General features: G+C 42.4%; 1 long non-coding RNA gene across 1 annotated transcript; it reads right to left on the reverse strand.

Moving 5' to 3' along the window:
- Window positions 1–2,467: 2,467 nt before the first annotated feature.
- Window positions 2,468–16,473, reverse strand: LOC123239844. The gene is made up of 3 exons (XR_006505746.1): window positions 16,383–16,473; window positions 15,468–15,593; window positions 2,468–3,644 (listed from the first exon to the last, which is right to left on the reverse strand). It is a non-coding gene; the product is annotated as an uncharacterized LOC123239844 (long non-coding RNA).
- Window positions 16,474–17,910: the final 1,437 nt, after the last annotated feature.

The raw sequence follows: 17,910 nt of genomic DNA on the forward strand, positions 1-17,910 counted from the left end.
TTCTGTTTTATGAGCGAGTTCATCCCATTCACATTCAGAGTTATAATTATCAGTTGTGCAATCGCTGACATTTTTGTATCCTCCCCTAGTTCTACCCCCTTCTTCTTACACTATTTCCTTTTAAACCAGTGGTTTGCTTTAAGCTGGTATCCCTTATCCCCTCCCTTGATTAACTTCCCTTTCTACCCCCTCCCTTATTATTCCCCTCTTTTTATTTTTAAAGGCCTAATGAATTCCCTCCCCCTTCTTCTCCCCTCCCTTTTTTGACCTCCCCCCTCCCCTGCTCCCCTTGGTTTATTCCTTCTGACTTTCTCAGTAGGGTTACATAGAGTTTTATATCCCAATGGATAATATAGCTACTCTTCCCTCTCTGGGTTAATTACACTGAGAGTAAGGTTTAAATATTACCTCTTAATGTTCTCTTCCTCTCCTTCTTATAATAGTATTTGTCCCATCCCCTTCCCATGCCCTCTTTGTGTGTAATAGAATATCCTATTTTTCTTATTCACTCAAGTTTCTCTTGGTGTCCCCTACTATTCACCCCCCTCTTTCCCACCCCCCATGTCATCTTAGACCATTTAGTATTCCAACCTCTCCCTATGAATTATTCTTCTGATTGCTATGATAGTGAATACTATAATAGTGAATAGAGTTCACTACAGAGAATTATACATAGCATTTCTCCACAGAGGAATATAGATAATTAGATCTTATTGAAGCCCTTAAAGAGGCAAATTTAAAAAATATGAGTTTTCCTTCTTTCCCCTTTGTTTCTTATTTACTTTTTCATGTTTCTCTTGATTTTTGTGATTGGATATCAAACTTTCCATTTAGTCCTGGTCTTTTCTGTGCAAATACTTGGAAATCTTCTATCTTGTTGAAAGCCCATACTTTCCCCTGGAAGTATATAGTCAGTTTTGATGGGTAGTTGATCCGTGGTTGAAGGCCCAGCTCTCTTGCCTTTCTGAATATCGTATTCCAAGCCTTGCGGTCTTTTAGCATGGAGGCTGCCAGATCCTGTGTGATCCTGATTGGTGCTCCTTGATATCTGATTTGTCTCTTTCTGGCTTCTTGTAAAATTTTTCTTTTACTTGGAAGCTCTTGAATTTGGCTATTATATTCCTGGGGGTTGTCTTTTCAGGGTCTAGTGTAGGGGGTGATCTATGGATCCTTTCAATGTCTATATTGCCCCCTTGTTGTAGAACTTCAGGGCAGTTTTGCTGAATAATTTCTTTTAGTATGGAGTCCAAATCTCTATTAATTTCTGCTTTTTCAGGAAGACCAATGATTCTCAGATTGTCTCTTCTAGACCAGTTTTCTTGGTCTGTCACTTTCTCATTGAGATATTTCATGTTTCCTTCTATTTTATAAGTCTTTTGACTTTGTTTTATTTGTTCTTGCTGTCTTGAGAGATCATTGGCTTCTAATTGCTCAATGCTAACCTTTAGGGACTGGTTTTCGACTATAATCTTTTGGTTTTCCTTTTCAATCTGGTCATTTCTGGTGTTCAATTTGCTTATCAGTTCATTTGATTTCTGAGCTTCACTTTCCAATTGCAAAATTCTGCCTTTTAAACTGTTATTTTCTTGCCTGATTTCCTTTTGAGCTATTTCCCATTTCTCTAGCCAAATCTTTTCCAACTTTCTCATCATCTCGGATTTGAACTCTTCAAGAGCTTGTGACCAGTTTTCATTATTTTGGGAGGGTTTGGATGTGATTGCTTGTTTGTTCTCCTCTTCTGTTTGCTCTGTTGTCTGGATTTTCTCTGTGTAAAAGTTGTTGAGTGTTAAAGATTTCTTCTTCTTGTTAATCTTTCTCTTCTGGGCTTCCTGATTCTGGGTTGCCATTTTAAGCCCAGCACCTTCTCAGCTTTATCCTCACGCTCAGGTTCTGTCTGCACTCTTTAGGCTCCTGAGGTCTCAGGTCTGGTTATTCTCAAGGTCAAGCCTCCTGGTGGTCCCCCTTGCTTGATCCTCTCTGCTAGAAGCTCCTTTACAAGTCTCAGGGCGCTGCTTCCACAGTCGTTTACCCGTCTGCACTGGTTCCCTACTCAAGGTTTCAGAGCCTTCGTTCGCGCCTGCATCCGCCTCCACCCGCGCCTGCGCTCAGTGTCAGCACTCAAAGTCCGCACGTCTTCTTTAGCCTTTTGGGGTCTTAAGTCTTGCTGCTCTCAGGAGCAGACCCTGGAGCTGCCAATGACTCAATGGGTGCCCCAAACTTGCTCTACTTCTTTTGCGCTGGCCTTGGAAATGTAGGTGATTTGGGGGGAGGGGTGGAGAGTTGCTCAGCCCGAGATTTAGTGAGAGCTGTTTCACCCCTTTATAGCATGGAAATGCCCCAATTCCACATACCTTCCACACGGCACCCTGTTGTGGAGTCCCTCCGTTTGTCTGGATTTGTTTTTATGTCCCTTTGAGGAGTCCTGTATGTTTCGGTTAGGAGAGGTTAAGTGCTGCTTTTTACTCTGCCGCCATCTTAACCCGGAACTATAGTTCTGCTTTTTGACAAGTTTCATTTCTTTCAAAATGGTATCATGGCCTGTAGGCTGGGTGTTCGAAAAGTTGCTGATTTAGTCTCCTCAAGGCACTGCTGATGGCTTGCAGGGCTCAGTGAACTGAGAGCTACTTTGCCCTGGAGCTAGGGACTTCACCACAGGCTTAAACTGGTCAAGTGACTTTTCGGCTTCACTAAGGTTTTGTGCCAGACGTTTGGTTTTCAAGGGGTGGGCTCGCGTTGTGCTAATGAAGGCTTAAGAAGGATCCTAGGGTCTCAAAGTTGGCTTGTGCCTAGGTACGGGACCTGGCAGAAGGTAGGGGATGGATTGTATGCACTAGTCTGTGCCAGGTTTCACTTCCAGTTCCCCTTTCTTCTCAGAAATAGACCTTTTCTGCCTACTATTTAAGTTGTATTCCTCCTTCAACTCATCTTACTCTGACCCTTGTTTGTTCTGTGATTGCAGAAATTTAGAAGCACCGTTTTAAGGTTTGTTTGAGATTCTCAATGTGGCTCCAGAATTTGCTTCTGCCCTGCTGCCTTTCTCATTAATACTTCTTAAAAAGACATACTTTATAAAGACCAGACCTATCCCAAATGAGAAAGGCAGTTAGAGTCACTCCTTTGATGGCTATCTGGAAGGAAAATCTGCCTTGGTATTAACAGAGAATTTACACACAAAATCTAGGTCTAATTAGAGGCTGGACTAGATGACTTTTGAGATTAGCTTCAGGAATATAAATCTGTAACACTGTTTTAAGCTTTCACTTGAAGCTACCTAAAACAGAAGGGAGAATATTTCAGGAGTAAGAAAGGAAAGTCCCAGCTTCTCATCAGAGAATTAAAAGACTTTTTTTTTTTTTTTTTTTTTTAAGAAACATAGGCAGGAGGAGAATGCTGTGCAGAGATCAGCATGTTTGTGTTTTAAATCACTAACAAAGACTTAAAATCCTACACCTTAAGTATGGAATGAAGACATTTCTTTAATGGCAGATTCAGAGTTAACAGAGGAAATGGTCCTTACCCACAGAGAGTAGATTTTGCACATTCTCCAGCATGACCTCCCTGTACAGCTCTTTCTCAGAATGGTCCAAGAGGCACCATTCCTCCTGGGTGAAGTCCACAGTCACATCCTTGAATGTTACTGACCCCTAAACCAGCAAAATTCACAAGATTTAGAGCTGAGCCTTCAGAATTCATCCAGTCTAGGCCTTGCTAACTAACTTGAAGAAACTGAAGAACACAAGGAATTTACCCCAAATTCCTAACCCTGAATAGTGTCAGAGCCAGCCCCGGAGACCAGTCCAATGTAATACTGATAAAGGCATTTTGTGCCTAGAGTGAGAATCATGTTTGAAAACTAAAACCTGGGTAAGTGTCTTACTCTGAAATGCTTTTCCCTGTGAAATTAGGGAGAGAGTATCTGCTCTCTAAGGGAGGGAGGAGATTCTGTGGAGAAGAGAAAAGGTAATCTGAAATTCCTCCTCATTACAAGTCTCAGCATTCATATGGTAAGAAAATTGTTTTTGAAATTTGTGAGAAGGTTGCAAGTGCTACATATTTTGGGATGGAAATATTACCAGTGATTAATGAAAAAACAAAGAAAAAGTTATTCTCTACCTAATTTCCTAAAAGGCTGAAACACTCTTATCTAGATAAAAGCTTAAAGAGGGTTCCATAAAGTTATATGGGATCAGACTCTAATTCTAGCTAATTCAAGCCTAGACTCATGTTATACTGAGAGTTTGGCAAAACACTGGGTAGAATGTGCGTTAGTCAAAATATCCTGCCTTTGCTTAATGATGAATGTCATTTGAGACTGGAATATATTCGGTCATTTTATATTTAGTTATGCAGAAAGAAGAGTAAGTGTGATGAGGAAAGGAAGGGTTGTTCATCTTTTACAAATATAACCTTTGAATTAACAGGGGTTGGGAACAGAGCTAATTCATAAGAAAGACATTGAGAGTAAAATGATTACAATTCTCAAGAGGCAGAACATCTTCATTTTAAATTTATAAATTAACTGGTCTTTCAATGTGGTCAGTTGACTCTCTCCATAATTTAAAGGGAAAAAGATAGTTCTTTCCTCTAGCATTAGTATTTTGTCTGTCTGTCTGTCTGTCTGTCTGTCTCTCTATCACTCATACTTATATCTCTCTCTGTCATTTTATGTATTTATCTCCCTGGTGACCTCACCACTCAATCCATCCTTGGACATCAAGGTCTCAGATTCATAAATAACCACTGAGGAGGGGAAATTAGGAGACTTCCACTCCTCCCTCATTACTTCATCACAGAAGAAGCAGGTCCTTGTCCATACAAAGAAGGTGTCAGACCAAGCTTTCCCCATCCCTGTTGCTGGCCTAGCACATTCTCAAAATGGGTCAAAGTTCACCATGGCTTGGGGGAAGCTGGGTGGCTCAATGGATGGAGAACCAAGCCTAGAGACAGGAGGTCCTAGGTTCAAATCTGGTTTCAGACACTTCCCAGCTGTGTGACCCTGGGCAAGTCACTTGACCTCCATTACCTAGCCCTTACCACTCTTCTGCCTTGGAAGCAATACACAGTATTGATTCCAAGACAGAAGGTAAAGGTTAAAAAAAAAAAAAGTTCACCATGGCTTGCCAGGACTATCCTTAATCCATTTATCTTAACAAAAGAAGGGAGGCTAAGCGTGCTCCTTGGGCAATCATCCACTCAAATCCTAACATTAAGAGAAGAGGCAGACTGAGGAATAACTGACAGGTCAGTGGCCAAACCAAACAATAACAGGCTACTTGGCAGGAATCTTCTACTTCTCCATATTGCTCCCCGGGAAACCCAGGCTATACTTGGTATTGGATGCTCTTCCGTTTCACCCCTTCCTGATCCATTCCCTACTTTTCAGCCTGGAATACTCAAGGCACACCTAGGGGAGGAATAGTTTGAGAAAAGGCTGAGAGTTTCCAAGCACTTAAGGACACAATTCCCCACCTGAAACCCTACAGGGGCCGTTCCACTATCCTCTGCACCCCTTCCAGGGAGGCTATTCCACTCCCCTGCAATGGCTTTTTCCAACCCTATGGCTATACTATGTAGACACCTTCTTGTCTCGAAAGGAATGGGTCTGAGTTGCAATTCTCTGGGCCAGAACCAGCACTCCTCACACAATAAAACTCTCTCCCACAACAGTAGCAGGGCAGAGAGCAGCCCCTGGAGCCAGGTCTGGGAGGGAGAACTGCTCCTGACCTATCTGAAGGGCATTCAAAGAGTTCAGAAAGGAAACATGAGGCTCAGGGAAAGGACAGCCACCACCACTAGCAGAGGCAGTAAAAAGCCCTCATTCAGGAATACGTAGAACCAGAAGGCGGAAGGAAAGCAGAGAAATCCAGACTCAAAGGGAAGAACGCAGAGAGGCCTCAGTTCCAAGGAGAGCAGAGAGTTTCTTATTTTTAACTCATCTACTCTGGGTGGGTCCTAATAGTCCTCACGGCCCCACCTGGCCTGCCTCTGCAGTCCCAAGATCACAGCTGTCCTCCAATGGCACCCAAGGGCAGGACCTCAGGACCCTGACTGCCTATCCACCACAAGCTCTGCCCTCTATTATTTGGAATGCCACTGCCAGCAGAATGAGCCCTCTTCACCCTAGACTCCTCCCAGGCATCTACACCACCCCAGGGCTTGATATGCTACCTGGACAGCCACCTATAAGGCTGGTCACCCTGGAAGATCCCCCTTTACTTTCCTTCCCTCTCCCCTTATTCCCTTCCATACTCTTAAGTATCCAGTAACACTGGGCTCTTTCTTGTTCCTCACAGGAAACTCTCCATATCCTGATCTTGCATTTTTCCCAGCATCCTCTACCTCTTCCCCAGACTTCACTGCTGTCCCCTCTAATCTCTGCCTCCTGAGTTCAATGGATTCCTTCAGGTCTGGACTAAAATCTTATTTTTCTGTCAATTCCAGGAGGGGAGAAGGAGGGGAAGAAGGGAGGGAGACAATGGAAATCATATAAATTTGGAAAACATATGTGTGAATTTATTAAAATAAAGTTAAAACAAAAAAAAAAAATCTCATCTTCTGCAAGAAGCCTTTATGGATCCATCTTCTTCATGTGATTTCCTACAATTTGCTTGATACATATTGAAAGGAAAATTGTTGTGCTGCCTTTATATTACTGATCATGAAACAAGTGATCGCATATAATCCTTTAGATAAGTAACTGCAATTACAATTTTTAAGAGTTAGACTCAGTGATTCTAGTAACTTTGTAAAAGATATCAATTATAATAGCAGAATATTGGCCATAGTATTGGAAGGGGTGTAGATTGATGTATTAGAACAGTGGTTCCCAAACTTTTTTGGCCTCCCGCCCCCTTTCCAGAAAAAATATTACTTAGCCCCCTGGAAATTAATTTTTTTTAAATTTTAATAGGAAAGATAAATGCACCTGTGACCATCACTGCCCCACCATGGATCACTACAGCACCCACCAGGGGGCGGTAGTGCCCACTTTGGGAATCACTGTATTAGAATATTAAAGTAATTGATGCTATTGAAGACTTCTGTTAGAAGAATAAAAGCTTTAGGTCTGTGTATTTAGGGAAGCTGAAACCCCTGCAGAAGGAGCTGGAGTCATTGGTAATGGTGACTGTCTAGCTGGCCTGATGAGATCACACAAACACTATCCAGGCATCTTCAGGTACTGTTAGATCCTTTCAAGATGTATGCCAACTAGAAGCTCCTTAAAGCACTGTGGCCCAGAAACGTTACTATGACCTAAGTAGTATGATGGTTCTGGAGGATTAAATACATTTTCTTACCTGAACCTTGTACGGAATGTGGGACTTTGTATCAAATGTTCCAAACTTTTGTTACCAAATACCACTGCGTGTTTCTAAACATCCTAAGTGCTTCTGCTAAATATCTGTGAAAAAGATACTGTTGTATATCTCTTTGGGACCTTTGCTCCAAGATGGGAGAGGTGACGTCTCCAGCTTTCATTTAATCACAATTAAAGTTTTAGATCTTCAGCTCATAATTCTGGCCCAGACATTTCTTTATTTCTCAGTTTGTCAATATGATGTGACTAAGGAAAGGAGTCAGAATTCTGAGATCCCTTAGGAAAAAGTTCTGGGGATTCTCAGGAGCTTTTCTTTTAGGGGGACTCACTGTTTTCTGACTCCTCATTAAAGAGCTCACTCTGAGGTATGCCCCATCTCTTAAGGGGTGATTTTTTTTCATAGGCTATTTTGGGTCAACTCCTGTCTAGCCAGTGTATATTGTTGTTACTATCCTTTTCTTTATAATTTTTAGTGAGCCACATGCAGGGTCACAGAAAGAAGCCCACAAGGGTAGTCTTGTATATATCCACCAGAGCTAAATTTGGTGAACTTATGTCTTCACCAGAGTTGGGTGGACTTTGCCTATACCTGGGTGCTTTCTATTGTTATATAGATACCATTATGGGATAATGGGGTGCCCAGGTCCTCTGATGGTAGGAGGAGCTGAAGCTGAGTGAGTGTGGGAATCCCTAAGTGAACACTAAAGACCCCAAAGGAATATTTGTGATTAAACTAGTACACCTAGCTCCACTACAAGTGTCCCAGGAATAAGTGATCAAATAAGAGACTGTGAGTTAGATCACACAGCTCCTTGACTGCTTATCCTGGCTCTAAAACTGACGGATAACGCTAGTGACTGCAGCTTAACTTTAGTTTGAGTGATCCCTCTTCCCTCAGATACCCAAGGATATGTTTGATAATCCTTAGGGTAATGATGACATCCACCTAAGTAAGTTTCAAGATTTAATAACAACAAACCTAGGGAAAGGGAAACAGGGCCTGAAGGAAAGAGGTGTAAGGGAAAGCTTGACTAAAGCTAATGATGACCAGGTGATGTCAACTGAAGTTAGTCAGGTTGAGATTAACAGCTGGAGAGGTTTGTCTCTCTCTTGGTTGCAACCTGGCCAGACCAGGATGCTTAGCCTGAACCAGGTTGTTTGATGGTATTTATATTGCTTCTTCCTTGATGATGATTGATTAGAATGTATAGTACAGATTCACCCAGAAGTTGAGGATGTGGTAGTGATTAGAACAGGTATCCTGGATTGATTTGGCCTACCCCAATTTCCAACCAACCTCCCACCAAAATTCCCTTCTCCAAATAGAGAGGGCTTTTGGTTTCAAATTCTGGTCTTTATAGTCTGCCTGCCAGCAACTGCCTCTCCCTTGCTGGCTTATGGAAAGCTTGGTTAGTTCCAAGTTCTAAACTGCTAAGTGTCAATCATTCTGCTCTCCATTTTGCATAGCAGAAATGATATTACATTATTCCTTCTCAGAAGAGAAAATTTGTGTAGGTTTACTGGACCAAATGTGTTCAGTATTTGTTATTCGTGAACTCTAGGGAGAATATGCCTTTGAGGGAAGTCTCAAGTTGTTCATTTGATAAAATTGCCTTAGTACCTCAAAAGAAGTCTGTAAAATTCACATTATACTTAAGTAAAGTAGATGTTCCAAAAGATTACCTCTTCTAAAGAAAGCAATTCAGTTAGGGAATGTCTTATAAGGAATGTCTTAATTTCAGTTATCTCCTTATGAGCAGAAGTTTTAGGTCAGAGGAAGGTTTTAATGTGTACTCTGTCTCCTTAAGAGACAGAACAGACAGATCTTGACTGTCTCTTTAACAGACTGACTAGAAAAACTGTTAGGAGGGTGAGTTCTGAACTTCATTTTCTCTGGCTTCTAAGGGCGCAGGAATTTGGGGGTTTGCTCTCTGGGGTTTCTATCTTAGCCAAGAAGATCTAACAGTTTAACTGATTGATAGATTGAATTTAGATGTGGCATTGAGAAGTTTATCTCGGAGGAGTTTCTCCTCGTCACTTGAGAGAGCTGCACTGTCTGGGTTTCTGTGGCAGGCAGTTCCATCACTCACAGTTGGAATACAGATAACAGAGTTAAGGAGGTTGGAGAAGATTTTATTAATTTAGCATAGTTTAGTTAGAGAATTTATTATCTTTAGTCAGTCAGAGTAGGTAGTTAGGTCTGTTTCAGCAGGCAAGAAGATTCTAGAGTTAAGGTTTATTAGAAACTTTAGTATTAGGGTTTGGTTTAGACATAATATAGATTTAAGAGATATAATCTCCCTTTCCTTTCCTCCTATACTTATCCAACTTCTTCTCCTCTGTAATAAATAGAGCTTCTGGTTTACCAAACTGATCTATAGACGTATTTCAGACTCCTGTCAACATTAATTATCAACCTCCAATACAATATTAATTACCCATTAGCAACCTCATACAACATTAATTTACTATAACAGGACTTAGATTTTGATCATATAAAAATTTAGTGTCAAATGTCTTAACAAAAGCCAACTATACAGATACATATTTAAAACAGCCTTCAAATGTTTTTAAAGTGTAAGTTAGCTTTATGATGCAGTAATGTTATAAATATATTGTATATACATTTCTAAATGTATGGGATAAAATCATGCATTATTCCCCCCGCATACATTAATTAGTATTAGTACTCATAAACTGGCAACTTCCTATACAAAATTAGTGAAAGTTAGGTGCCTTCAGAAGGGAGATACTAATGTCTACTTATGAAGAGTAGAGAAATCCCCTTCCCCAAGCAGCTTTATATGAATATAGAATTCAAGCCCCCTCCCCCTTTTTTTTCCTTCCCATGGGATCAGGCTTACATTTTCCATGGGAAAGTTTTGAAAACTTATATTGTAATCTTAACTATCTGTAAAATGTTTCAACCAAAAAAACCTTGGGCATGTCTAATTCTGACTCAAATTAGAAATTGCAAATTTAAGGAATGCTCCCATGGGTTTGAGATCGATAGGAAACTTAAGGAAGATAAGTAACAGAAGTTGTAAACACAGTCAAAATGAAATCTAGATGCCTCAATTTGACCCCTGCCCTTTTGAGAAACCCCAGTAACAGGCACACCTGTTTGGGGACCCTAGTGTGGGTGGGATCTGTGGACATAGTCACAATGTTGAGTGTCTTTATTTGTTTTTGAAGCTTCTCCCGTTGTATTAAAGGCCTCTCTCAAGAAGCCCAGCTGTTGGTGGAGTTGTGAATTGATCCAACCATTCTGGATGGCAATTTGGAAGTATGCCCAAAGGGCTTTAAAAGACTATCTTCCTTTTGATCCAGCCATAACACTGCTTGGATTATACCCCAAAGAGATAATAAGGAAAAAGACTTGTACAAAAATATTTATAGCCATGCTCTCTGTGGTGGAAAAAATTGGAAAATGAAAGAATGTCCTTCAATTGGGGAATGGCTGAACAAATTGTGGTATCTGTTGGTGATGGAATACTATTGTGCTGAAAGGAATAATGAACTGGAGGAATTCCATGTGAACTGGAATGATCTCCAGGAATGGATGCAGAGCAAAAGGAGCAGAACCAGGAGAACATTATACACAGAGACAGATACACTGTGGTACAATCGAACATAACAGACTTCTCTCCTAGCAGCAATGCAAAGATCCAGAACAATTCTTAGGGACTTATGAGAAAGAAAACTATCCACATTCAGAGGAAGAACTGTGGGAGGAGAAACAGAGGAAAAACAACTGCTTGAATACATGGGCTGATGAGGATATTATTGAAGATGTAGATGCTAAACGATAACTCTAGTCCAACTATCAATAATGTGGAATTAGGTCTTAATCAATGATACATATAAAACCCAATGGAATTGTGCGTCAGCTAAAGGGGGGATGGGGGAGAGGGAAAGAACATGAAACATGTAAGTATGGGAAAATATTCAAAATTTAAAATTTAAAAAAAAAAGGAAAAAAAAAAGAGAAATAAAATTTTGAAAAGAGAGAAAAAAAAGAAGCCCAGCTCTTAGTTTGATCCTTTCTTTGTATTTGTTATAGTTGACAACTCCCTGATACCTCTGAGGCTGGCAGCAGACCTCTTTGCAGCCTGCTTGCAGTTTGACTATGCAGTCTTGCCATACCAATTTCTCCAGAGGATATGGAGTTGTCATCTCACCTGGTAGCACTCTCAGGAGTTTAGTGACAGAAGCTGCCAGAGTAAGGGGACTCTGCGTGGGTTAATAGTGCACAGTTCTGCAAGGAGGCCTAACTTCTAGCACTTTCCTTAAAGAGTGATTTTTCTGACTATTTGATAGTTCTGTTTTTTTTTTTTAGTTTAACAACACTTTTCCTTGATGGTAAAAAAAAATTTAGTGCTTAATTGCCTCTTCCTTTTATAAAGATGCTAATAAATTTCTAATATTACAGGTTGTTGAATTAACGCATTTAATTCAGCAGGCAGTGATTCTAGTTTGTCTCTCATCTGGTTTACTCACTAAAGGTACTTGCTTCTTGACCTCAAAATAAACTGTTCCCTCCCTGTGCTGATAACAGGCTTTGATTGTTATCTAGATTTATAGCCTTATAAGCAGATTTTACTAAGTGTTGACTTAATTTAGAAAAGTACTTTCAAAGTTACAAAAAGAGATCCAGCCTTATTTTAATTAACCAGGATGGAAACCAATCATGGTATGATTAACAATTTAAACCCTTTTAAGGGCTGGAGATAACACTATGATTCTTTGAAGATTATGTCTGAGGATTTATTCAATTAAATATTAAGGATAAAAGCCTCCCTCTCAATACTAAACAAAAGACTTCTTTGGGTAGGTCTAACCCACTACACCAGTGATGGGCAAACTACAGCCCGCAGGCCAGATGTGGCCCCCTGAAATAATCCCTTTAGGTTCAAGGTAAATGATTCTAATGGGACAAGGAAAGACTTAAAAGTTTCTGAATGTTAAGTGTGCTCTAAAGCAAAGAAGGAGATCTACCAAATTCCATTTACAATACAAATATGGTACTGATCCCAAAGCCAAGTAGATCAAAAACTGAGAAAGAAAACTACAGACCAATCTCCCTAATGAACATAGATGCAAAAATCTTGAATAGAATACTAACAAAAAAACTCCAACAAGTAATCACGAGGGTTATAAATTATGATCAGATGGGATTTATACCAGGAATGCAAGGATGGTTCAACATTAGGAAAACCATTCACATAATTGACCATATCAACAAGCAAACCAACAAAAATGACATGATTATCTCAATAGATGCTGAAAAAGCCTTTGACAAAATACAACATCCATTCCTATTGAAAACACTGAAAAGTATAGGAATATAATGACCTTTGCTAAAAATAATAAAGAGTATATACCTAAAACCATCAACAAGCATCATATGCAATGGGGATAAATTAGAAGCCTTTCCAATAAGATCAGGCATGAAACAAGGATGCCCATTATCATCTCTATTATTCAACATAGTACTAGAAACACTAGCAGAAGCAATTAGAGAAGAAAAAGAAATTGAAGGTATCAAAATAGGCAATGAGGAGACTAAGCTATCACTCTTTACAGACGATATGATGGTATACTTAAAAAATCCTAGAGAATCAACTAAGAAGCTTGTAGAAATAATCAACAACTTTAGCAAAGTTGCAGGATACAACATAAATGCACATAAATCATCAGCATTTCTATACATCTCCAACACATCACAGCAGCAAGAGGTAGAAAGAGAAACACCATTTAAAATCACCCTAGACAATATAAAATACTTAGGAATCTATCTACCAAAACAAACACAGGAATTATATGAACACAACTAAAAAACACTTTCCAAACAATTAAAACTAGATCTAGATCTAAACAATTGGAAAAACATTGATTGCTCATGGGTAGGACAAACTAACATAATAAAAATGACCATTCTACCCAAATTAATTTACCTATTTAGTGCCATACCTATCAAATTACCAAAAAACTTTTCTACTGAATTAGAAAAAACTATTAAAAAGTTCATTTGGAAGAATAAAAGATCAAGAATATCAAGGGAAATAATGAAAAAAAAACATGAAGGAAGGTAGCCTAGCAGTACCAGATATTAAACTATACTATAAAGTCATCAAAACAATATGGTACTGGCTAAGAGACAGAAGGGAGGATCAGTGGAATAGATTTGGGGTAAGTGACATCAGCAAGACTGTCCATGATAAACCCAAAGAGCCCAACTTTTGGCACAAAAATCCACCTTTTGACAAAAACTGTTGGGAAAATTGGAAAACAATATGGGAGAGATTAGGTTTAGATCAACATCTCACACCCTACACAAGATAAATTCAGAATGGGTGAATGACTTGAATATAAAGAAGGAAACTATAAGAAAATTAGGTGAACATAAAATAGTGTGCCTGTCAGATCTATGGGAAAGGGAAAATTTTAAAACCAAGCAAGAGTTAGAAAAAATTACAAAATGTAAAATAAATAATTTTGATTATATTAAATTAAAAAGGTTTTGTACAAACAAAAAAAAATGCAACCAAAATCAGAAGGGAAACAACAAACTGGGAAAAAACCTTTATAACAAAAAATTCTGACACAGGTCTAATTAAGCAAATATACAAGGAGTTAAATCAGTTGTATAAAAAATCAAGCCATTCCCCAATTGATAAATGGGCAAGGGACATGAATAGGCAATTTTCAGATAAAGAAATCAAAACTATCAAAAAGCACATGAGAAAGTGTTCTAAATCTCTAATAATTAAGAGAAATGCAAATCAAAACAACTCTGAGGTATCACCTCACACCTAGCAGATTGGCTAAAATGAAAGAAGGGGAGAGTAATGAATGTTGGAGGGGATGTGGCAAAATTGGGTCATTAATGCATTACTGGTAGAGTTGTGAATTGATCCAACCATTCTGGATGGCAATTTAGAACTATGCCCAAAGAGTGCTAAAAGAATGCCTGCCCTTTGATCCAGCCATGGATGCTGGGTTTGTACCCGAAAGAGATCATAGATAAACAGACTTGCACAAAAATATTTATAGCTGCACTTTTTGTGGTGGCAAAAAACTGGAAAACCAAGGGATGCCCTTCAATTGGGGAATGGCTGAACAAATTGTGGTATATGCTGGTGATGGAATACTATTGTGCTCAAAGGAATAATAAACTGGAGGAATTCCATGTGAACTGGAATGACCTCCAGGAACTGATGCAGAGTGAAAGGAGCAGAGCCAGGAGAACATTGTACACAGAGACTGATATACTATGGTAAAATTGAATGCAATGGACTTCTGTACCAGCAGCAATGCAATGACCCAGGACAATTCTGAGGCATTTATGGTAAAGATGCTACCCACATTCAGAGGAAGAACTGCAGGAGTGGAAACACAGAAGAAAAACAACCTCTTGAACACATGGGTTGATGTGGACATAGTTGGGGATGTGACACTAAACAACCACACAATTGCAACTATCAGTAATATGTAAATAAGTCTTGATTGGTCACACATGTTAAAACCAGTGGAAATGCGCATTGGATATGGGGGGGGTGAAGGGGGGGGTTGAAGGGGAAAGTAAAAATAAGAATCATGTAACCATGGAAAATTTTTCTAAAAAAATAAAATGTTAAAAATTAAAAAAAAATGTTAAGTGTGCTCTAAGTTCCTGGTAGTTTAATAATATTTGAAAAGCAGACCTTTTCCCCTCACCAAGAATTCCCATTTTTTTCTTCTGCTAAAAACATAGCTTTTTCTATCTGTTCCCTAACCTGATCTCACCCCAAACTTCTTCTGAAGCCTCCCTGACCTGTCAAAACCCCAGAACCTGGAGGTCAGGAGCAGAGACTGTCCCTGGGCCATCCCCGGAATGGTGGGACTAACGACCATCCCCCTCTGATGGAATCACACTCAGGGGTGGATGAATAAATGATTGCACTTGGGCCTGTCTGGAACCTGGGCTGGCTCATCCAGGCTGGGGCTACAAAGGTCCTGGAAAACCCCTGAACACAGTTGGGGATTGTGGGTGACTTTTGAGGTCACACTGACAGCAAGCAGTGATGGTGCCCCTGGAGACTTGGGAAAGACAGAGGTCTTAGTTCTTGGGGGAGCTTGGCCAGGGCTGGGGATGGACTGCACTCACCTGGGAAGGGGGCCTTGAGGTCCAGGGTGCCATTCTCTCTGGCTCCAGGGTCTCTGCTTGGGTCAGACGGTGGTCCTTCAGCAGGGTGGGAGCCCCAAGGTGGGGGAAGACTTCCTCTTTGTACACCTGAGGGGAATTAGAGAGGGGGAGGGCTCAGAGAAGCTCCCAGGCCCTTCCTCTGGCCTCAGGGGAGACTATCCTCTACAGGGGAGGACAGGGAGCCTCAAGCTTGGAAAGGACCTTGGACTGACCAGGAAGATGCCTCCCCACTCCCTTAGGCACCATCCTTGGCTTCATTCAATTCAGAAGCGGCACTGGGTACAAAGGGTAGATTGAGGGAGATTCCCAGGAGGAGACTTTACTGGCTAATTTGGGGGAGGGGGAGGGCAGGAGATGCTGGAGAGGTGGACAGGCATTAGGTGAGGGTTGGGGGCAAACGTGTTGGCATTTGTTCTGTGCCAGAGATCAGAACTCCTTCCATGGCCTGTGGGCACGAGCATCCCCCCCACTCCACCCAGGCTCATGTTGGCTGCTTCTCCCCTTGGACCTCTGGGGAAGGGCAGGACAAGCCCCGCCCCCTTCCAATGACTGCACCCCCTCCCCCAGCTGCCTTCTGACACCAGTGCGGAAGAGGGAGCTGGGGCAGGGGAGCGCAATTTTCTCCACTTGGGGAGGGCAAAGCCCCGCCATGGCTCCTGGATCAGACAGAGCTGCCCCTGTCTACATGGGCACTTCCGTGTTTGTTCCTTTCGCCTAGTCCCTTAAAGCAATAGCCAGACGCAGAGACACAAACATCACCTTTTCCCCACCGCACAAATCTACACCCCGACACACCGCCCGTACCCATCCCCTCTTGTTACACCTGGGGAGCATCTTCCCTCTTCCTCCAGCCTCTCAGCTGTCTCAGACTATTACCAGGATCTGGTCCACTAGGAGCTTCCCGCTCCCCAGGAGTTAGCAGAAGGTCTCCTCTGCCAGAGCAGGGAGCCCCAGCTGCACCTGTGCAATGACTTTCCCCTCCCCTTCTCAAGAAGGAAATGCCAGAGAACCAAACAAGTGAGCGCGCCTCACGATATTCCCAGCATGCCTTGGCGCACAGTGGGAGCGCCAAGTCTTGGGTGAAGTCAGGACCCAGGCATTCTGGGAAATGGAGTCTTCCAGAAGGGGCGGGCCAAAACTTGCAGGAAGTCAGGACCCAGGCATTCTGGGAAATGGAGTCTTCTGGAAGGGGAGGGCAAAGGCTTACAGGAAGTCAGGTCAGGCTTTCTGGGAAATGGAGTCCTCCTTCCCAGATGCCTAGGTTTGGAGCTCTGGTGGGGGAGGGGCCATACACAAATTGTTCCTCATCCTGGGGAGCTGCAGCCTTTTTCCCCCTCCCCCATTTCCCCTCTTAGTCCTGCCCAGCTGCTGCTTCTTCGGACTGGAAGCTGCCTCAGGCTAGAGCCAGGCACACAGCAGGTGTCTAATAAGTGTTGATTGATCCCCCAATGGCTCTGTGATCCCCAAGGCCTGGGGAGGTGTTGCTAGGATCCTCTCTTCTGACAGAGAAGGAAACTGAGGCAGGGGGCAGCAGCTGACAGTCTGGGGCCCAGGTCCAAGGCCCCCCTCCCACAGCTTCCCCTCCTCCAGGGATCTCTCTGAGCCTCCTGCTGCTCCTTCTGCTTTGGGGGTGTCCCCGGTTCTCCCCAAAGGAAGGGCCAACCCCATCCCCAGTTGGGGGAACCTGGTGACTCCGAGGCTGCCCTCCTGGGCCTGGAACTCCCACAATCTGGGCTCAAACATGGCCTCAGACACTGCCCAGCTGAAGGCACCTGGCCAAGGCCCTTCCCCACCCTTTACTTCAGTTTCCCCCATTGTGACATCCAGAGAATCAGAGCCTGAGCCTGGGGCTGTGGGGAAGGTGGTCCAGAGTGGTTCTGGGGGCAAAGAGAGCTGATTCCTCACTCTGGGCCCTGAAGCCTGAGGCCTTTGGGCCAGCTCAGGAGTGTCTCCTTCAGCACCACCCCCAGCCCAGAAGGACCAAAGACCATTCAGAGACCTGAGGGAGGCCCAGGAACTCCCTCCTGCTCCTGAGGAGGCCCCAGAAGGCAGCAGCAGCCTCTGAGCCCAGACTCTGAGCCCTGATGGACAGAGGACAGTCTGTGTGTGTGTCCATGTGTCTGTCTGCAGAGCTGCTGGGCTCAGGCTGTTCAGGCCTGTCTGACTCTCCCCCACTTTGGAGCTTTCTGGGCAGAGATTTGCCATGACCTTCTGCAGCTCATTTGACAGGGGAGGAAACTGAGGCAAGCAGGGTCAAGTGACTTGTCCAGTCCTGCAGGGGGTGATCTCAGGCCTCCCTGACTCCAGCCTGAGCTCCAGCAGGCACTGAGGAGCTAAAGGCCCTGGAAGGGAGGTTCTCCCTGGACAATTCTTCCTTTTCTGGCCTCAGGGCTGGGGCTGCTGC

Source organism: Gracilinanus agilis, chromosome 3 (genome assembly GCF_016433145.1).
Source record: "Gracilinanus agilis isolate LMUSP501 chromosome 3, AgileGrace, whole genome shotgun sequence".
NCBI lineage: Eukaryota > Metazoa > Chordata > Mammalia > Didelphimorphia > Didelphidae > Gracilinanus > Gracilinanus agilis.